This window comes from Prunus avium, chromosome 4 (assembly GCF_965620075.1).
Source record: "Prunus avium chromosome 4, drPruAviu1.hap1.1, whole genome shotgun sequence".
NCBI classification, from domain to species: domain Eukaryota; kingdom Viridiplantae; phylum Streptophyta; class Magnoliopsida; order Rosales; family Rosaceae; genus Prunus; species Prunus avium.
In genome coordinates this window covers 32,253,171-32,276,094 of record NC_142287.1, presented here as the reverse complement: position 1 = coordinate 32,276,094, position 22,924 = coordinate 32,253,171, and the positions used below count along the sequence as shown (strand labels likewise).

The 22,924-nt window shown below is 41.1% G+C and overlaps 1 long non-coding RNA gene and 1 pseudogene across 2 annotated transcripts; one reads left to right on the top strand and one right to left on the bottom strand.

Moving 5' to 3' along the window:
- The first annotated feature begins 1,141 nt into the window (after positions 1–1,141).
- On the top strand, positions 1,142–3,174 carry LOC148295257 (uncharacterized). The gene is made up of 2 exons (XR_015835065.1): positions 1,142–1,829; positions 1,900–3,174. It is a non-coding gene; the product is annotated as an uncharacterized LOC148295257 (long non-coding RNA).
- A 1,220-nt stretch (positions 3,175–4,394) lies between these two features.
- On the bottom strand, positions 4,395–22,903 carry LOC110763204 (wall-associated receptor kinase 2-like; annotated as a pseudogene). Its single transcript, XR_015835335.1, has 6 exons — positions 22,023–22,903; positions 21,430–21,587; positions 20,997–21,022; positions 20,626–20,633; positions 13,822–14,862; positions 4,395–4,549 (listed from the first exon to the last, which is right to left on the bottom strand). The product of XR_015835335.1 is annotated as a wall-associated receptor kinase 2-like (transcript).
- Between the last annotated feature and the right edge of the window lie 21 nt (positions 22,904–22,924).

The window sequence follows — 22,924 nt, the reverse complement described above, 5'->3', positions numbered from 1 at the left end:
AAAATTTGCTCGCTCAGTATATATGTAACATTTATTAATATATACATATATTATATACATAAAAAAATTCAGGGGCCCTATGCGGTGGCACCACTTGCACACCCTCAGGGCCGCCCCTAGGTACCGTGTAATGACATAGTCATTAAACAAATAAATGACCAAGTCCATGCAATAATCAAGAGGTAGAACAAGGTTTCTAGAAAGTTAGAAATTGTGGACTTGATTAAGTCGGAATGGTGACTTTTCTGACACACAAAAAAATGTCATTTCTCTAACCCTTCTTCAAATCAAACCCTACCAACGACTCTGAAGTCAAAACAAAAACAAAGAAAAAGATAATTAAAAACAAAACATTTGAGCCATATGTGTGGCGTGGCTTTGGTGGCATATATGTGTGGCTTGGATTTGGTGGCATATATGTGTTTGCCAACAAGAGTCATTCTATAGTGAGGACTTTATCTATGGTGTTTAGATAAGGTCTTATATCTTATCGTTGAATTAGACTAACTACTTTGATTGAACACAGCTGGACATCACAGAATCTAAGAACCAAGAGAGCCTTAATAGCCCATTTGAGTATTGCCTCCCTTGTATATGTCATTACAACTTAACACATTATTGGGACAAGTGTGTGACATTGGCATCACAACACACACTACAAAAAAAAAGTAGCAATAGTCACTATTATTTGGTGACATTTACTGAGGTGATTAAAGGCTTTAGTCACCAAAAAAGTATTTTTTGACCGCAAATGTTTAAAATTCAAATTCAAAATTTGAGAGTGACAATGCTTTAAATCAAAGACTTTTAATTTGTTTCCATTATTTACCTTCAAAGGCAAAATAGTCATGAAAAATAAGTATTAAATGCAATTTGAACCGGGATTCATCAATTCAAATATGTGGGTTATACCCAACATTCTCATCTAGAATTGGGTCTGTATTAAAAAGTCCCAAAATATAAACAAAGAGAGAAAGAGAGTTCTGTATTTCAAAAAGCTGGGCCCAAAGTCCAAAACGAAACAAATAATGGGCTCGTTACTGAGTCTGACTAGATATATGGGCCCAAACAAAGAAAATCCAATTTGTCTGTCACATATTCTTTTCCCATTCAAAACGAAACGTTTTTCACTTTTTATTAGTTCTTTTTTTCTTTTGATCAATTCCTCTCCAGAACTTGGAAGGGGAAAATTGCGAGCATCCTGTTCGAGGGTTTCTGGCCTGCGAGTTTCAGCGGTTAATCTCTCAGGTAAAATCTCATTTTGAATAATCAGCATCTTAATTCAGTGAAGTTGAATATCAATTTCAATTAAAATTGGACGTTCTGGAAATTATTTATATGTCGCATTGCTAAAGTCATCATCTAATTAGCTAATTAGATGATAAGTTAATGGAGGAATTTCATCTGTGTCTGGACCAATATTAGTATACAAGAAGGTAGGGGTTATAAATTAGCACTGAAATACTACTGTGAAGAGGAAAGTTGATCCCTTTGAATAGATTTTTTTTGGGTGATAGTATTTGTGCTGCACTTTAAGCTATCGTTCATGAATTTAGTTTTGTTTTAGAGACCCTTAATTTTTCCCTTTCTGGAAGTTCCCTAGTTAAACATTGGAGTACCATTGTCAATTTTGTTCACATTTTAATAGAGTTTCAGTATGTTTTTTATATATTTTAAACTTGGTTTTGAATATTATGGGTATGAGATTCTATGGGCTCCAGCCTCCACTTGTGTTGTGTCATAGCTAATTGGGTTTTGTGGAAACTTCAATCCTATGTTTCAATCTTTAGCATTTTAATTCAATGAAGTTGAGTTTCAATTTCAGTTAAGTTGGACGTTTCGAAAATGACCTTCTTGAAAGTCATCTTCTTGGTTGAATGGAAATAGAGATAAAAGAAGCTAGGGGTTACGACTTAGCACTGAAGTACTGTGAAGAGGAACGTTGCTCCCTATAAACAATTAAAATTTGGTGATGGTATATGTGCTTCACTTTAAGCTATCTTACTTGAATTTAGTTTTAGAAACCCTTAATTCTGCCCTTTTTTGAAGTTCTCTAGTTCAAGATTGGATTACCCGATATCAATTTTGTTCACATGTTAATGGAGTTTAAGAATGTTTGATGAAACGAAGAAGTTTATTCCCTAATATAGTTTTTGGATGACCTCTTGGCTCTTTTAGTTTGATGATTGGTATATCAATTATTTTGTTATTGGATCTACATGCCTTTGTCATTTGGGAAAACATGAAATTAATCATGTCTTGGTGACCTGTATATCTGAAAGTTTATGCCAAGAGTTGCCACTGGTTGCATGAAAGGGGAAGAACATGGCATTTAGTGTCATTGGCTTAGAAGGGGGAGGGATATTACTTGTTATAGTGGGGGACAAATCAAAGTCAACATGTTTATCTCCTTAAGTTCACATTGCACAAATTCAATTCTTTGTGCATCATGATTAAAACTAAAAGCATGTGCTACCTCAGTCTTGATTGTGCGTGTGCACTAAAGCACAAAATTACTTTTGGAATACCGTTTCCCTGTCCCCACAGTATTTGTAAACTGTAGAAGTTGAAAATCGCTTAGCTATGGAAATGGTTTCGTGTGGGTTGGGGTGTGTGAACCATACTAATCAGGCTTCTATATAGGCAATGGTAAGTCATAATTAGCTCTTAATCAAGAGAATGCAGTCCAATTTTGTATATTCATAACTATTTCCTGAAATGTTTTCCTGCTTTAAAGGCTTTCCTTGGCAAAAGGGGGAAGGGAGATTTTTAAATGCCTTTGTAGCTGTTCCTGGACTTTTGCTAGGTTTACCCAGTGGATTTTGAAAGAAAGGTTAAGGTGATTGAAGTTATTTTCATATAGAAAATGTCATAGAACTTACATTTGCTTTTCAATGGTGAAGTTTTTCAGCAGGCTTTCTACTCCGAATCAGCAGCTTATGCAAGACACTGACCGAACCAAAGCAAATGTTATGGTGTTTAACAGTACTTAATTCCAAAAGCTTTGGATGGGTGGCAATTTAGTTGTTTCCCGCTTAATTTACAACAATGTGTTTATTCTCTGTAGTTTTGAAAATAGTGTTTATTCCACGTATTGTAGTGAAACTTACGCAAATGAGAAAGGGTGTTGGGGGAATTCGGCATTAGAAATCAAGCCCTGCTAAGTATTTTATATATGCACAATCTTTTCATAAAACCAAAAAATTAGCTTGAGTAAAATCTGTACGGAAAGAAACCACTCAAGACTGTAAGATAGTTTATTTTCCCAATCCTTACAGAATTGGTCTTCTATTCATTATCGGATTGCAAGACTCAAGATTGATCAAGAACTCAATGCACATCTCAGCCTTTGTATCAGTGTTCCATATGGATTACAAGGCTAAAGGGGTTTCTAGTTCTATGAGAATTAGGATTAACAGTTCTATAACAATAAGGATACCTCAAGGAGTTTCTTGATGGGCAAGACTCCTTGAGTGATGCATATAAATAGAGCAGCTCCCGCTACGAGCCGACACACAAAATCTCATCAAGCAATTCACCCAATCTAGAATTAGAGAATAAAGGCATTCGGTTATCTTAGAGAAGAGCTATCTCCCAAGTGTTCGATAAAAGGCTTCAATGGCAAAACAAGGTTAGTGTTCAAGTTATAATAGCTTTAAAGTTTACAAAGACTACCCAAATTAATGTGTTTTGGGTAAAGAAAAACATTGTAAAGGCAGAGGAAGAGAGCAGTGTAAATTATCCTCGGAATCTTTAGCGACGATTTTGATTAGCCGCTTCTAAAGGATAATTTTGCAATGGCTAGCGGCGAAAACAATTGCCGCTAAATGATGTTTACACAATAACACCATAATTTCGTCACGAAATGTCCATAAAGCGCTGCAAGTCGCCGCAAAAGACCTCAAATCGTGGTTTAAAATTAGATTACCTTTTCCATCTGTAAATCTTATTCCAACTTGGGTTCGAAGTCCACAGTCCAATCAAGAATGTGGGTTTTTCGCGGAATACTGCTAAATGGTGTATTCATACGAATAATACAGGTTACCAAAAGTTTGTGTTTCTTAATTGCAATGCAATCTTAAGAAGATATTTTTGCAACCAAAAATTCAGATCCAACTCATTCTATAGACATTTGTAATTAAAAGCATGCAAAATCATCTTGAATTGACAAGTGACAAATTCCCAACTGATATAACATGTAAATACTCTGTGCAAGACATCTTGAGTTCAAAGAATCAATAAACCAATGAGACCAACAGATAACAGGATTTACATCTAGTATATATTTATGCACACACAAAAAATATTTACAAGAGACAATGAACAAATTAATTAGTGGTTTAGATTCCTTAAACTACATGATCATTAGATGCTATCGACATTAAGTCAGTCAACTATCGTCCATCGTACGGCATTACCATTTGTATTTGCATGCTATCGTACCCACTGGTTGTACCAATAGTTGCACCTCTAGAACCAAAATCACCTCTAACATCCACAAAATAAGCGTCTGAATTCATAGCTGAACCAAGTAAGTACTCAGTGTCTTCTGTGTAGAGAAATAACTAGGGTTTAGAGAAGAATAAGAAGTAGAATAGAAAGAACACCCCACGGTGAGTATTCTGGTTGTATTGGATTTCTTTTATATGCTATACAGTTGACTTTGTACATGAGTATAAACAGAGTAAATTATACAAACAGTAAAACATAAAATAGGCAGTTCCAAGATTATAGGGATTGATTGAGATAATGAAGCAATCACACTTGAATGGCTATAGACTGCCGTGACTTGTGGGGAGTGCCTTGCATATTCATTGGCTGATGGGTAGGATGCTCTTCACGCTCCCTCAAGCGAAAGGGAACAAAGTGGAGGTTGAGCTTGGTAGCAAGTTGAGTAAACCGTTCGCGAGACAAGCTTTTGGTGAAGAGATCGGCAAGCTGAGAAGCAGAGGGAACATAGTGCGTATGAAGAACACCTTGGGAAATTAACTCGCGAACAAAATGATAGTCGATTTCAATATGGCGGGTACGAGCATGGAAGACGGGATTCGCTGCCATGTGGAGAGCAGATATGTTGTCGACGAAGATACATGGAGGCGAACGTAGAGGAATACCCAACTCACGAAACAAGTAGCCAAACCAACGAAGCTCAGCTGCAGTGGTAGCAAGTGCGCGATACTCGGCTTCAGAGCTTGAGCGGGATACGGTAGATTGTTTCTTAGCGGTCCAAGTGAGGAGATTAGGACCAAGGAAAACACATGCCCCCGTAGTAGAGCGGCGGTCATCAATGGAGCCGGCCCAATCAGAGTCGGAGAAGGCTCGCAAAGTGAGGTCAACAGAAGCACGAAAGAGAAGGCCATGCTCAAGAGTGCCCTTAATGTAGCGATAGATCCTTTTAACAGCCTGGAGGTGAGTGGAACATGGATGATGCATGAATTGGCACACTTGATTCACGGCAAAAGCGATATCGAGACGAGATAGAGTGAGGTACTGGAGGCCCCCAACCATGCTGCGATACAATGTGGGGTCAGAGATCGGATCACCATCATTTGTAGAGAGTCTGGTGGAGGAGAGCAGTGGAGTTGGACTTGGTTTACATGCTGCCATATTAAATTTGGTGAGAAGGTCAGAAGCATAGAGAGCCATTGGTGCGACAAACTTCCATGCCAAGAAAAAAATTGAGCTCGCCCAGCCTGCGACTATCAAAGGTTGAACATAAATCATCAATGAATTTGTTAACTGCAGGAAGAGTACTACTTGTTACAATTGTTGGAAAAATGGCTCACCTAAAAGGATACAAAGTTTTTTGGCGCTCAAAGGATGGTTTTGAATCTGCCTAAAAGCGACCGGTCGCTGGACATTTGCGACCGGTCGTTTTGAAGCAGATTCGAAGTCTCGTAAGAAATCGACGAGCGACCGGTTGCTAGTTCTTTGCGACCGGTCGCAGGAACACGAGCGACCGGTCGCTTGACATTTGCGACCGGTCGCTTAGAAGCAGATTCAAAGTCTGGAGGAAAAATTTCTGGCGACCGGTCGCCCATTCCTGACGACCGGTCGCTCCAGTCGTGCTGTGACGTTTCCTTACGTGTTTTCAACTGTGTTTTCGATGGCTATCGCTTTCCACATGATTTCAGAAGCTTTGTGGGTCACTTCTGAGTTAAATGAATGTTGACTACGTGCTGGATAAGTTGGGAGAGCACTCATGGCTAATTGGTTATCTTGTTTTGAATAATCTCCACTCCATTTTCTGGTTTAATGGAGGTGGCTGAGTGAGATTACTTTACCTACCTGATCTGACCCTTAGTCTAAGTGGTGACTAAAAGGAAAGAACGTGGAGGACAATCAGATATCCTATCTCTTGTCCATTGGCTTGTGTAGGTAATGGGATGAAGTAAGATAACACAAGAGGAGAAAACAAGTTGGATAATTAGGAAGTGGCTGGTGCAGAAGTTTGAGTTTTCTGTGAGAGTTTCAGAAAAGCCAAGGGTGAGACCAAGAGAGTTCTCTAAGTGTATCAAGGTGTTGAGCAAGGGTGTGAGAGAAACAGATTGTGAGGGTAGTGTTCTAAGGGGGTTTCCTTTGTAAACCAAAAGTTGTAACATATCTTCATTAGTGAAATTTCTCAAGGTGATCACCAAAGAGGATGTAGGCAATTTGCTGAACCTCTATAAACACTTGTGTCATTTGTGCTTGGTTAATTTCTGTGTGTGTGTGTAAGACTCATCCATCATTGAGTTCTTTGTCTAAAGTCCATCAACAACAAGATCTTAAAAGGGCAGTGAGTTAGTCATTAATTCACAACAACAATTAAGTCATCAACATACACAAGGACATAAAGAGTATGAGAGGTTGTATGACGAATAAAAAGTGAAGCATCAGATTGACTATGGAAGAATCCTTGATGAATTAAAAAAGAATGGAGTCGATGAAACCATGCACGGGGGGCCTGTTTAAGGCCATAGAGTGCCTTGTGGAGTTTGCAGACATATTTGGAGCGAAAAGGGTCAGCAAAACCTGGGGGCTGCTTCATATAAACCTCCTCCTGTAAGATTCCATTCAGAAAGGCATTACGAACATCAAGTTGTTGCAAGGGCCAATTCCTGGAAAGAGCAATAGTTAAGATAGTGCGAATAGTAGCTGGCTTGACAACAGGACTAAATGTTTCATCATAGTCAAGGCCCTCCATTTGATTAAAGCCCTTGGCAACTAAGCGTGCCTTGTGTCTTTCAATAGTGCCATCGGCTTTTCGCTTGACTTTGAAAACCCATTTACAGCCCACGACGTTCATGGTTGGTGTAGGAGGAACGAGGGACCAAGTTTGGTTCTTCATAAGGGTTGTATATTCTTCTTGCATCGCTGCCTGCCAGTGAGGGAATTTAGAGGCTTGAGTATAACTTGTAGGCTCAATTGAGAGAGGATCCATAAGAGTTGCAGTTAAGGCATGGGGAAGAGGATGGCGTGTGGAGTTGTAGACAAGATTATGAAGGCTGCGGAACCCACATGGTGGTGGTGTAGTGGCTGGAGTTGTCGGAGATGACTCGATTTCTATTGAAGGAGGGGAAGTGCTTGCAGATTGATGAAGATGATGGTCGGATGGAGATGAAGACAGAGTAGAGAGCGGAAGAGGTGTTGCTGGTGGTGAGAGCTGGTTGTCCGTAGCAAGGTTAGAAGGAGGTGGAGTAGTTGGGGAAGCTGGAGATAAAGGAACATGAGGAGGCTCCAATAACGTGGGTGCAAGAGGTATTGACCTGGAATCATGAGAGGACTTGGATAGAATATTAGTGTAAGAAAAATCAGATTCATCAAAAGTAACATTCCTTGAAATATACACTCGCCTAGAGATTGGTTCAAAGCACTTGTACCCCTTGTAGTGATTGTCATACCCGAGAAAAATACACTTACTAGACTTGGAGGAAAGTTTATGCTTGTTGTATGGCACTAAGTGTGGAAAACATGTACAACCAAAAGACTTGAGAAACCGGTAGTCAGGTGGGCGTTGGAACAACTTCTCATAGGGTGAAACTTGACCAAGTTGTGTAGTTGGTAACTGTTGCGTAGATTTAGCTCCACCAAAATGGATTAAGCTGCATCCTCAACTTGTGATACTCGCAAGTGCACGAACCGTTGGTAGTATAGCATATGTAAGTGCGAGGTCGATTCCACAGGGATTGGTGATTGAATGATCCAATTTAGTTTCCCTACACAAAATAGAAACAAAAACAAAGAACATAAAACAAGGAAGAAAGAAATAAGTAACTCAAGCAAATAAGTTCCCAAGTTCAATTTAGATTAATGGATTGATTCTAGCTAAAGTATGATTAAGCCATGGTGTGTGGTCATAACCTTGTGTTCCTAATTCCCTAATTTGATCATTTGTTGTCTAACCTAAAATTAAGCATTAGGAACCCATTAAGCATAGAAGAACATTTTAAACAACCAAGTATGTATCTAATCCCTGTTGTCGAATGTCCATACATACTCTTCCTATTCATAGTTCAATTCGAATTAAAGCATGGTGTATACTCTTAATTCAAACCAAGATAGCTAACATGCAAGCCTAAATGGTGATCAATCATTCAAACTAGCATATTAACTTATAAGCATAATGAATAAGAACAAAAACCATAATTGAAACTTGGAAACTAATTCAACTTGAAAACTTAAGAAAAGAATTTACATAACAAAGAAAAATAAATTACAACTAAGAAAACATTAAGGAAACTAAGAGAACTTTGAGGAAGAAAGGAAGTGTTTGAGAACTTTGAGGAGGGAGAAGAAAGTGTTTAAGAACTTGGAGGATTTGGAGAAGAAAGTAGAGAGGTGTTTTGAGAGCTTTGTGGATTTTGGAAGAGAGTGTTTAGGAACTTTGAGAATTTGGAAGAGAGTGGTTGAGAACTTGGAGGATGTTTGTGAACTTGGAGAATTTGAGAACTTAGGGAAGGAAGAGAAATGTGTTTGTGAAGTGTTTGAGACATGGAGACTTTTGGAAGAGAAGGGAAGTAGAGAGATGTTTGAGAACTTTGAGGATTTTGGAAGAACATGTGTTTGAAAGCTTTAGAGAATTAGAAGAAGAGAAAGGAAAAGTGTTTGATATTTAGTACAAAGAAAATTTAATAGAATGATCTTATTACAACAATTGAGAACTACAAAGGGAAACTAAGAGAATTTGAGGGAGAGAAGGGAAGGGAGCTCTAGAGAAGTGTTTGAGAGCTCCCCCCCTTGGGGTGTGTTTACAAGCTTGGGAAACCTCACTATATATAGGCCTAAGGAAGCTGAAAATCTGAATTAAGTATGGCTAATGCATACAACACTTGTTTTATAAAATCTGAAATGGTTGATGCACTTCACTAATGCATACAACACTTCCATTATAAAATCTGAAATGGTTGATGCACTTCACTAATAAATCCCACCAGCAGCCCTAGCTCATCTTCATGTCACCATGACCAAGCTTCCAACCAGAAATGATAGCTCATACCTAGCTCACCATGACCAAGCATCCAACCAGCACATGCTGAGGTCAGCATGACCAGCAACTTCAAGGGCTTACAACTTGGGCTTATCTTAATCAAATTAGGACTTTAAGCACTCTAAATTGAAGTTCAGAATGTCTTCTTTCCAGCCATATGTTATTTGGGCCAATCCAAGGTCGGAGGAAGAAGTTAAGGCCGAAACAAATTGCTAACTCATTTTCCGCGCTGATAAGATCCATCCTGAGCATGGTTCTGTGTTTGCTAGGTAACGGACTCCAGATTTATCCAATGGGGCTGAATTTTGGATATGTTATAGTCCACACCAATTGGAGCAACTTTCATGAAGAATGTGGCCTCATCCGAGCTATGTAGGTTTCTGAAACAAAGCTTGCAATATGACCTACGGAACTGGACTGGCAGGGGGCTGTAGCCATAATGAATTTGTCTTTAAGCTCTTCATCAATTCATCCAAATTAGGCCTTAACATGCTTGAATTGCATGAATTATGTTCTCCAAAGCCATCATTGTTACCTAAAGCTCAATTAACTGAAAGATAAACACAAAAAGGATTAAAAGCACAAGTTTAACTCAAAAACATAACCAAATCATAAGCTAGAAGGGTAAGAAATAATATACAATTATGAACCGATCAGTAACCTGTTGATAAGAAAGACAGCAGTGGAAAAAGCTTCGAGCCAAAAACTCGAAGGTAAGTGTGATTGGGACAACAGGCAAAGTCCCATTTCAACAATATGTCTATGCTTACGCTCAACAATTCCGTTTTGCTATGGTGTGTAAGGGCATGAAATGTGATGTGTGATGCCGTGTTCATGAAGAAAGACAGCAGTGGAAAAAGCTTCGAGCCAAAAACTCGAAGGTAAGTGTGATTGGGACAACAGGCAAAGTCCCATTTCAACAATATGTCTATGCTTACGCTCAACAATTCCGTTTTGCTATGGTGTGTAAGGGCATGAAATGTGATGTGTGATGCCGTGTTCATGAAGAAAATTAAGGAATAAACGATTAGTGAATTCACCACCACCATCAATTTGTATGGTTTTAATAGAATGGTTGTGTTGTTTTTCCACCAATCTTTTAAAGAAGACAAACATTGTAAGCACATCGGATTTCTTTGCTAAAGGATAAAACCACACAAATCGAGTGTATTCATCAACAATAGATAAATAATAACGATAACCAAAATTTGATGAGACTGGGGCTGGTCCCCATAAATCTAGATGAAGTACTGCAAGGGGTTCATGAGCATAAAAAGTGTGATTGGAAAAGGGAAGTCTACATGATTTTCCCAAAGGGCAAATATGACAAGCCTTATTAGAATCAACCTTACCACTAACAGGCAAGTGAAATTTATTAAGTAAAATACGAAAAACATCATGAGACAGATGGCCAAGTCTTGTATGCCAAATATCTTGGGTAGTCCTTTCACCATAAAAGACTAGGTCCCCTGAGATTGTAGGATCTACTTGAATATGGTACAAGTCGCCAGAGCTACTGCCAGTGAGTAATGCCCTCCCCGTCATATTGTCCTTTACATGAAAACCATTAGCATGCATCTCAAAATAGCAATTATTATCCTTAGAAAAACGGTGTATAGACAATAGATGCTTTCGGATAGCGGGAACACATAGAACATTAGTAAGTTTCAAAGGACCAATATTAGTTTGACCAATATGACTTATTGAGAGACGAGTGCCATTACCTACAATAATGGAATCATTACCTGTATATGGCTTCACAAATGGGAGTTGAGAAGGACTGGACACCATATGATGGGTTGCCCCGGAGTCAACACACCAACTTGTGTTAGTAGGAACAGATGGTGAAGGGATATTGGAGGTGTTGGACTCTGCCATGTAGGCGTAATTACCACGATCAGGACATACACGTGAAGTGTGGCCTTGCCGGTTGCACATCTGACAGGTTTCTTGAAACTGAAAAGGAGGTTGATATGGTGGTGTTGGGAGCAATGGTGGACGTCCATCATGTGAAGGCATTGATGATCTAGTGTCTGTTAGAAATTGAGGACGACGGTGATCACGACTATTCTGCTAGCCGTTGTTGCGAGTGAAGGTCCCGCCATTATGGTAGTTGGAATTCCAGTTAGGAGAACGACCTGAATTTCTTCCATTATGCCAACCGCGACCTCGACCTCGTCCTCTTCCAAAGTTTTGAGACCGGGTTTGAGAATGGTTGTGGTGAGTGGTGCCTTGGGCTCGGTTCTGAGTGGCCTGATCATTGGTACTGCGATCAGAGGTGAGTGCTACACTTTGTGATAAGGAGAGGGAAGACATCCTCTTCAGCAACTGTTCTTCCTATATTAACAAATCATAAAATTCATCAAAGGTTAGAGAGGGTCGAAGATGAAGGGAGGTAGTAAATTCTTTGTATTCATGGCCTAGGCCATCGAGTATATAATCAATAAGTTCGCCATCAGAAATTGAGGTGCCAGCCGCAGTGACAGAATCAAAGAGAGACTTGGCGTGGATCAAATAATCAGCAACTGACTTTTCTGGATCCTTTTTGAGGGTGCGTATCTGATCTCGCAGGGTACGAATATAAGTTTTGGACAGGGGTGACAGTCGTTTCTCAAGCAGCGTCCATGCCTCATATGCTGTAGAACATGGAATCAGAAGGGTCTTAATAGAAGATGAAGCCGTGGCCTTGATCCAACTTAAGACTAGTTTGTCTTTTGAATAGGCTGGATTGAGAGAACCATCGGGAAGTTTCTTCTGAGGATGGGTTTCTGTTTTAATTGTTGTAAAATGGCTCACATTTACAATGCAAGTGTCGCAGGAAGCGACCGGTCGCAAGGGAATAGCGACCGGTCGTTTAGAAGCAGATTCGAAGTCTTTAGAAAAATCGACGAGCGACCGGTCGCAGGAAGAAAATCTGAAATGCTGAAGACTCTGTGTAAAAGCGACCGGTCGCCCAGTGCTTGCGACCGGTCGCCCAGAGGTGCTGTTTCTGTTTGTTCCTCGAGTTTCCAACTCTATTTTCAATGGCTATCGCCTCCCACTGATTTCCAAGGACCCTAGGGGTCACTTCTGAGTTAAATGAAGGTTGGCAATCAGTTGGGAGGTTTGAGGGAGCATTGAAGGATGTTTGTTGACTTGCTTCAAGGAGTACCTACCCTATGGCTCTAGATAGGGTGGCTGAAGTTGCAGCTGTCAATGCCTAGCCTTTGTTCTGCCCAAGTTGTGGTCCAAGTCTGGAAACCAAGGGGAGAACGTGGGAGGAAAAGATGGAGCCTTCTCCTAAGTCCAAAGGCTTGTGTATTAAAGGGAAGAGGAAGCAAGACAGCAAGTGTGGTTTTACTTCTCAAGGAGTGGACAAGTAGCTGGGAGCTAGTGTGTCCAAGAGAGGTTTAACTTACCAAGGGAGGAAGAGAGAGAGGGCAATCAGTTCAAGTTAGGAGCTGAGTTGGGTCTTGAGAGTCTAGACACAAAGGGGGAAACACCAAGGGTTGAGAGAGTATTCACAAGTGCATCAAAGTGTTGAGCAAGGGGGTGAGAGAGAAAAGAGAGCTTGGGAGATAATAGAGTTCTAAGGGGGTTTCTTTGTAAACCAAAGTTGTAACTTATTCTTTCATTAGTGAATTTCTCAAGAGGATCACCAAGAGGATGTAGGCAATTGCTGAACCTCTAAAATACTTGTGTCACTTTGTGCTTGGTTGGTTTCTCAAGTGTGTGTGTGTGTGATTCATCCATCCTTGTGTGTGTCACAAAGTCCATCAACAACAAGATCATTAGGGGAGTGAGTGAAAGTGTTTGTCCATTTTTTCACAACATTAATCACATCTTCCAGATCATGTAATTCTAGTACATCTTCAAACTGAGATTTCCAACAGAGAAAATTATTACGATCCATTGGTGTTGTAAACAAGTGAGCGATATTGAAAGAAGTTGGAATAGAAGATGGTGTGGTGGTCATGGTATTTTGAGAAGTAGTCTGAGAGACAGAAGAAGAGTTTATAGGAGAGGAAGAGTTTGTCATTAGGATCGAAAAGGGGTTGCTAGCCTCTGCGAGGCTCATGTAGAGAAATAACTAGGGTTTAGAGAAGAATAAGAAGTAGAATAGAAAGAACACCCCACGATGAGTATTCTGGTTGTATTGGATTTCTGTTATATGCTATACAGTTGACTTTGTACATGAGTATAAACAAAGTAAATTATACAAACGGTAAAACATAAAATAGGCAGTTCCAAGATTATAGGGATTGATTGAGATAATGAAGCAATCACACTTGAACGGCTACAGACTGCCGTGACTTGTGGGGAGTGCCTTGCATATTCATTGGCTGATGGGTAGGATGCTCTTCATTCTGTACTTGAAACTTCAGATTTTACCCATGGTTGCTTTGGTGTAACTCTCATTCCCTCTAGCTCCATTGCCACTTCTTTCATGCTAGGCCTGTCCTGCCCTTTTAACTTTACGCATCTTTTTGCTACTTCTGCCACCTTTTTTAGTGTCTCAACGTTTCTCTCGTTGACTATGTCATCATCAAGAACCTCATTCAAGCGATCTTCCTCCATGAAACGAACAAAGAAGTTGGCTAGGTTTATGTCTTCCTCGGTCCTGGTGAAAGAAAGTGCCACTTTGCTTGTCAATAGCTCCATAAGGACAACTCCGAAGCTATAGACGTCACTCTTTTCCGTCAGTTGATTCGTAAGGAAGTATTCGGGGTCTAAGTATCCAGGCGTTCCTTGCACTAACGTTGTTAGTTGAGTTTGATCTAGAGGGATCAATCTTGAAGCTCCAAAGTCGGACACTTTTGCCGTGTAATTTTCATCTAATAGTATGTTTGTTGCTTTCACATCTCGGTGGATAATTTGCATGAGAGCAGAGGAGTGTAAGTATGCTAGGGCTCCTGCTGTTTCTGTCGCTATATTCAATCGCAGCTCCCACGAAAGTGATGATCTTTTGGCATTTTTTTTATGGATGTGCTCAGAAAGAGTGCCCTCAACGATGAACTCGTAAACCAGTAATGGGGCCGGTGTCTCTAAACAACAACCTAATAACCTCACCACATTTCTGTGCTTGATTTGAGAAAGAACAATCACCTCATTAATAAAAACGTCACTCTGAGCTGGCGCACCATTAACCTTTGATCTTCTTTATGGCAACCACGCTGTTATCTGGTAATATTCCTTTGTAAACCGTTCCATAGCCTCCTTCACCAAGGATTCTACTTTCGTGGTAATTGTTCGTGGCCTTCTCAAGTTCTTCTGCTGTAAAGAGTTTTGTTGTTTCCATATAGCGTCCTTGGCTAGCGAGTTGTTGTTTTAGCAATAAGCCACCATTTTCTTTAAAGTATTTCTCCTTGAGTTTGATGAACTTTCTTTTCTGCATACCCCAATATATCCATAAACTGTTGTGAATTAATGACTAACTCACTGCCCTTAAAGATCTTGTTGTTGATGGACTTTAGACAAAGAACTCAATGATGGATGAGTCTTACACACACACACAGAAAATTAACCAAGCACAAATGACACAAGTGTTTATAGAGGTTCAGCAAATTGCCTACATCTTCTTTGGTGATCACCTTGAGAAATTTCACTAATGAAGATAGGTTACAACTTTGGTTTACAAAGGAAACCCCCTTAGAACACTACCCTCACAATCTGTTTCTCTCACACCCTTGCTCAACACCTTGATACACTTAGAGAACTCTCTTGCTCTCCCCTTGGCTTGTCTGAAACTCTCTACAGAAAAACTCCAACTTCTACTTCAGCCACTTCCTAATTATCCAACTTGTTTTCTCCTCTTGTGTTATCTTACTTCATCCCATTACCTACACAAGCCAATGGACAAGAGATAGGATATCTGATTGTCCTCCACGTTCTTTCCTTTTAGTCACCACTTAGACTAAGGGTCAGATCAGGTAGGTAAAATAATCTCACTTAGCCACCTCCATTAAACCAGAAAATGGAGAGGAGATTATTCAAAACAAGATAACCAATTAGCCATGAGTGCTCTCCCAACTTATCCAGCACGTAGTCAACATTCATTTAACTCAGAAGTGACCCACAAAGCTTCTGAAATCATGTGGAAAGCGATAGCCATCGAAAACACAGTTGAAAACATGTAAGGAAACGTCACAGCACGACTGGAGCGACCGGTCGTCAGGAATGGGCGACCGGTCGCCAGAAATTTTCCCTCCAGACTTTGAATCTGCTTCTAAGCGACCGGTCGCAAATGTCGGGCGACCGGTCGCTCGTGCTTCATGCGACCGGTCGCAAAGAACTGGTGACCGGTCGCTCCTTGGTTTAGCTCCAGACCTCGAATCTGCCAGAAACGACCGGTCGCAACTTCCCAGCGACCGGTCGCTTTTAGGCAGTTTCAAATACTCCCTTTGAGCGCCAAAACCTTTGTATCCTTTAGGTGAGCCATTTTTTCCAACAATCTCCACCATGGCGAGCCTAATACTCCTTGTGGACATCATTGCCTTCTAGGACATCTATAATGTCTTGAGAATCGTCCTGATAACTCTCAAGAACTCCACCTCAATCTTTAGCATGTTACAAGATTGAGCAAGCTCAAACAATGCTTGAACTTTGCTGCTGTGACTGGCTTTGTTAGGCAATCTGAAGCGTTCTCATTTGTATGAACCTTCATTATTGTGATGTCTCCATCATTCACCCAATCCCTTATCCGGTGGTATCTCACATCAATGTGTTTGGACCTCCCATGGAACACTTGATTCTTCACTAAGCAAATAGCACTTTGACTGTCACTTAGAATCACCACCAAGTCTTGAGCTATCCCGAATTCCTTTGCCAATCTCTTCAGCCATACCGCTTCTTTTGAAGCTTCCGTTAAAGCCATATACTCCGCTTCCGTAGTAGACAAGGCACTAACCGATTGTAACACCGCTCTCCAACTAATCGGTCCTCCACCACAAGTGAAGACATATCCTGTGGTGGATCTCCTTTTGTCTAAATCTCCTGCATAATCAGAATCTACATACCCCGACACACATGCATTTCCTTGTTGTCTTTCAAACAATATCCCAAGCCTTTTGGTGCCCTTCAAGTACCTGAGAATCCATTTTGCTGCTGTCCAATGTTGCCTTCCAGGATTCGCCATATACCTTGACACCACACTAACGGCTTGGGCTAAGTCGGGGCGTGTGCACACCATTGCATACATGAGACACCCTACCAAGCTTGCATATGGAACTTTACTCATTTCTTCCTTCTCCACATTCGTAGAAGGACATTCTTTTGCACTTAACTTAAAATGCTCCGCCAAAGGAGTAGACACCGGCTTGCAATCCATCATATTGAACCTTTCAAGTACCTTGGAAATGTACTTGCTTTGTGACAGCCACAACTTGCCTTCCTTTCTGTCTCTCCTTATCTCCATTCCTAGGATCTTTTGTGCAGCACCAAGATCCTTCATGTCAAACTCCCTTCCAAGCAATGTCTTCAAATTCTGGATTTTTGACATGTCCTTACATGCAATTAGCATGTCATCAACATAAAGAAGCAAAAGGATGAAGTTACCATCCTTGAATGCATGAGAGTAAACACAACAATCAGATTCACATCTTCTATACCCAATCTTCATCATATAAGAATCGAAGCACTTGTTCCACTGCCTTGGAGATTGCTTCAGCCCATACAAAGACTTCTTCAACCTGCAAACCAGATTTTCCTTCCCTGCTTCAATGAACCCTTGAGGTTGGCTCATGTAGATGTCTTCCTCCAATTCACCATGAAGGAAAGCAGTCTTCACATCCATTTGCTCCACCTCCATGTCCTCTTGTGCTACTATGGAGAGTAGTAGTCGTATAGAAGTATGTTTCACCACCGGAGAGAAGATTTCATCATAATCAACTCCCTCCTTTTGCAAGAATCCTTTTGCCACCAACCGAGCTTTGAATAAGGTGGCACCCTTCTCATGCATTTCTTCTTTCTTCCTAAACACCCATTTGCAGCCAATAACCTTGCGACCTTTGGGTTTAGGAACTAACTCCCAAACTGAGTTTTGGTGTAGAGATTCCATCTCTTGCATCATAGCTTCCATCCAACTTTCCCGTTCCTTGTTCTCAACAGCTTCTTGGAACGTGGTTGGTTCTTCTTCACTAGCATTTAGGGCATAGTGAACTGCATCCGTCTCCCATCCAAACCTTTGAGGTGGTTTGATGGTTCTCTTGGGCCTGGACCGAGCTATAGATGATGGCTCCACCTGTTCTTGAGCCTCTTCTTCTTCTTGAGTGTGTTGTTGAAGCTGCCCAGCTTCTTCCTCTTCAATGTCAGACTCCACCTCCTCCTGAACGTCTTTAGTTGGCTGTTTCCGTGAAGTCTTTCTTGACACCTTCTTGAGTGGAACTTCAATGGTTGTTTCTTTCTCAACAACATCCTCCTTTGCCTCTGAATTCTTGACTTTGTTCATAGGTATGGTCTTCTCATCAAACACAACATTTCTGCTGAGTATCTTCTTGTGGTTCACTGGATCCCACAGCTTGTAGCCCTTTACACCACTCTCAAATCCAATGAAAATGCATTCAAGAGACTTTGGCTTCAACTTGGATATTTCATCACTAGGAATAAGTGCATATGCACTGCACCCAAACACCTTAAGATTCGAATAATCGATTGACTTATTAGACCATACCTCCTCTGCACACTTGAACTCAAGATTTCTTGAAGGCGATCGGTTAACCAAATAGGCAGCGTGGTTAACTGTTTCTGCCCAAAAAGATTCGGGCAACCCTGCATGAATTCTCATACATCTCTCACGCTCCATGAGAGTTCGGTTCATCCTCTCCGCAGCTCCATTTTGTTGGAGTGTCTTCTTCACGGTAAAGTGCCTTTTAATGCCTTCACTTTTGCAAAACTCAAGGAACTTGTTGTCCTTATATTCACCACCATTGTCACTCTTTAGGATCTTGATCTTTCTTCCGGTTAGGTTCTCTACTTCCGCCTTCCACTCTTTGAATTTGGTAAAGACCTCAGATTTCTCCTTCATGAAGTAAACCCAAACCTTCCTGGAAAAATCATCCAAGAAAGTCACGAAATAGCGAGCTCCACCCTTCGATTTAACCGGTGATGGCCCCCATACATCCGTGTGAATATAATCTAGCACACCCGTGCTTTCTTCCTCTTTGTTTCGCTGCTTGAAAGCTATTTTTGATTGCTTTCTCATGGTACAAAATCTGCAGAACTCAAGCTTGCAACTTTGAACACCTTTCAACAATTTTCTGTTGTGTAGTTCCTGCATGCCCCTCTCACTCATGTGCCCTAGCCTCAAATGCCAAAGCTGAGTTTCATCTTCTGAGTCCTTGCTTGTAGATACAGCTGCTCCACCTATGATTGTTGTACCACACAACCTATATAGACAGTTAGGTTGTATCTCTCCCTTCATAATCACAAGTGAACCCTTTGAGACTATGAGTTTCCCTCTATTTTCTTTGAATGAATAACCATTCTTATCAAGAGTTCCAAGGGAAATGAGATTCTTACGCAACTTTGGAATGTGCCTTACCATTCCAAGCGTCCTAACAGCCCCATCATGCATCTTCACCTTGATTGTACCAGTGCCTTTGACTCTACACATTGAGCCATCCCCCATCATCACTTCACTGCTATCTTCTTTCTCATACGTGTCAAACCACTCCTTGTTTGAGCACATATGATATGAGCATCCGGAATCAAAACAACCATCTTTCGCCTTGGATTTGGACCTTCCTTTATTGCCTTTCTTGCCTTCACGCTTCTTTGAACGGCCTCTCTCTCCGGTCTTTGCAACTAGACCTTCACCTTGAGAGTTTTCTCCCGAACGTTGAGTCATCCTATGGTGTGTCATGATGTCTTGCACCACAGGCTCAAAATCAAGAGTAACCTTTCCGAACATAAGAGTGGTTCGGAAGTGTTTATAGGACGAAGGTAAGGATGTCAACAACATGAGAGCCTTATCTTCCGGACTATAATTCACATCCATTCTCTGCAAGTTAGCAACACATTTATTGAAACTACTTAGATGTTCCATTAGATTTCCTCCCTCCTCCATCTTAAGATTCAGGAGCTCTTCCTTGAGGAAGAGTTTGTTGGACAACGATTTCCCTGCAAACATCTCTTCGAGCTTCTCCCATGTTTGCTTCGCTGTATCCTTTATCACGTTGATGAGCACCTCATCGGAGAGATAGTTTTCGATAGCACCTCTGGCTAACTCGTCAAGAACTCCCCACTCATCATCCGTCATGCTTGCTGGCTTCTTCTCCTTGCCAACCAACACAACATGGAGCTGTTGTTGTGTAAGAGCTGACTTCATCCTTCGTTGCCAAAGAGTGAAGTTCTCCTTCCCTGTGAAAGGCTTTAACTCCACCTTCATGCTTGCTACTTGTGGTTGCTTCATATGCTGTGAACTGCTACCACTCTCAGCTTCCATGTCACTTGCCATCTTCAACACACTAGCACTCCAAGAGAAGAACTAGCACCAGCTGCCAAACACAGCTTTGATACCACTTGTTGTGAATTAATGACTAACTCACTGCCCTTAAAGATCTTGTTGTTGATGGACTTTAGACAAAGAACTCAATGATGGATGAGTCTTACACACACACACAGAAAATTAACCAAGCACAAATGACACAAGTGTTTATAGAGGTTCAGCAAATTGCCTACATCCTCTTTGGTGATCACCTTGAGAAATTTCACTAATGAAGATAGGTTACAACTTTGGTTTACAAAGGAAACCCCCTTAGAACACTACCCTCACAATCTGTTTCTCTCACACCCTTGCTCAACACCTTGATACACTTAGAGAACTCTCTTGCTCTCCCCTTGGCTTGTCTGAAACTCTCTACAGAAAAACTCCAACTTCTACTTCAACCACTTCCTAATTATCCAACTTGTTTTCTCCTCTTGTGTTATCTTACTTCATCCCATTACCTACACAAGCCAATGGACAAGAGATAGGATATCTGATTGTCCTCCACGTTCTTTCCTTTTAGTCACCACTTAGACTAAGGGTCAGATCAGGTAGGTAAAATAATCTCACTTAGCCACCTCCATTAAACCAGAAAATGGAGAGGAGATTATTCAAAACAAGATAACCAATTAGCCATGAGTGCTCTCCCAACTTATCCAGCACGTAGTCAACATTCATTTAACTCAGAAGTGACCCACAAAGCTTCTGAAATCATGTGGAAAGCGATAGCCATCGAAAACACAGTTGAAAACATGTAAGGAAACGTCACAGCACGACTGGAGCGACCGGTCGTCAGGAATGGGCGACCGGTCGCCAGAAATTTTCCCTCCAGACTTTGAATCTGCTTCTAAGCGACCGGTCGCTCGTGCTTCATGCGACCGGTCGCAAAGAACTGGCGACCGGTCGCTCCTTGGTTTAGCTCCAGACCTCGAATCTGCCAGAAACGACCGGTCGCAACTTCCCAGCGACCGGTCGCTTTTAGGCAGTTTCAAATACTCCCTTTGAGCGCCAAAACCTTTGTATCCTTTAGGTGAGCCATTTTTTCCAACATAAACTTCCAACCACTAAAAGCAAGAAGCCTCCACTGGCACCTGCCGATTAAATAAAATTTCTTTTTTAGGATAAAGGTTTTCGTCAAAGTGATATATTACGAACAAATATGAGTGTCACAATGAAAATTTGATATTAAAATGGCTATGATTGGAGTTGGAACGGTGCATAGGGTAACCTGGCTTAACCAGCCACCACCGTCCCTCGTTCGTGTTTTAGTTTCTGATGGGCTTCCTTGCCCCCTGTAATGTAATTTTATCCTTGCTGGAACTGCTTCATACACTAAGCTGTGTTTGGATAGTGTCTGCAGTCTCAGCTTTCTGCTTGCTGTTTTCAGCTCTCTGCTTGCTGTTTTCAGGCTTCCCGCTTTGGGTTTTAATGAAATTCTCTTTGACCAAAAAAAAAAAAAGGCTATGATGCGTGTTAACATGTAAATTAAAATGCTTACCCAATGAAATACCGAGCAGGAGAATAATCTTTGATCGATTGTTGTCTTTGATGCAAGTCTTTTCATTCATGCCGTCATTTTTGTATCCTTTAGGACATTTACAAGAATAATTTCCTGGTGAATTTATGCACGTTCCAATACTGCAGGCGTTTGAATATCTGAAAGTCAGTAAGGAAGACCAATGGTAAAAACCCAATTTCAGCTTTTCTAGCTAGTAACAACTTTATAAAATATGTAAGGAAATGTTATGCAGGGCCCTTAATAAACAAAAGATATGCTATTTCTAATGAGAATCAAAAGGGATTGCTTGGGATAAATCCTCAATCCGATCAATTCTCCGAGCCATCCATTTGTTAAAGAATTCATTTAGGATCATCCATACAAATATCACCGAATCATCATAAAGTATTTAGCTACATGACTATGATCAAATATAAAGACAAACACAATGTTATGGTCACTAACTTAAAGTGTTCATGTTAATAACCATCAAATGGTAAAAAAAAATTCATTTTATCTTCTTTTTTGGCAGAAGTAGTATTCTCAGATGGGATATTCTAAAACCTTAGATGGTTATGGAAACACTGAATCACATACCTTGGCAACCATCTGGGTGGTATGGATTCCCATTGTAACCTGGCATGCACTTGCAAATGTAACCTGCAGACCCAAGACATATGCTATTTCCCTTGCATGCAAAATCGTCCCTCTTCTCAGCTGCATCACATGACTGATTCCCAATTTCCCAATTAAGAGCCGCCGGAAGCAAGCTTGTGTTGTTGAGCTGTTGAAAACTTATACCATTGAATTCGAACTGGCCATCTTGCACAATAAACGAGTAGCTGCAGGGGTTGAAGTCCCAAATACCCGTGTGATTTCTAAAGCTTTTCAACGTGACCGTCTGATTCTTTAGCCCGCTAGGGATGGAAGTTTGGCAGCAACCAACGCCAGAGAAAGTGTTCTGCCCGTCAACAGCGTTGCCTAGACTATCACATATGGACATGCACCCCGTCGTGAACTTCTGGTCGCCTCGGTAGCCGCTGAAAAACGCGTAAGGGTCGCAGCCAAGGGCGTAGAACTTGTTCTTGGTATGGGAGATGGTGTAGGGAGGAGGCACCCACAGCCTGGGGACGTTGCGGCCCGTCGGGTTGCCCTGAGCGTCGTAACAGTCTTCGGCAACGTACTGAAGTATTTGGAGCTCACCCTCCTCAATGGAAAAGTTGGTGATTATGATATTGCTTGTCAACAACTGCGCTTTTGGGGGCTGGGAGGATTGGTTGCAAGTGATGTTGAATTGGGGTTGGAGGTAGCAGCCAGGGCCTATGCCAAAGGGATATGGGATTGGGAGATTGCCACAATGGTCTTGGCAGCCAGGGAGGGCTTGAGCTGCTGTTGGAATTGGAGTTGCTAATAATAATATCACAACCAAATCCGCCACTACCAAAGAGAGTTGCAAAATAAGTAGCATCCTCATATATGCTACAAATTGTGTTTA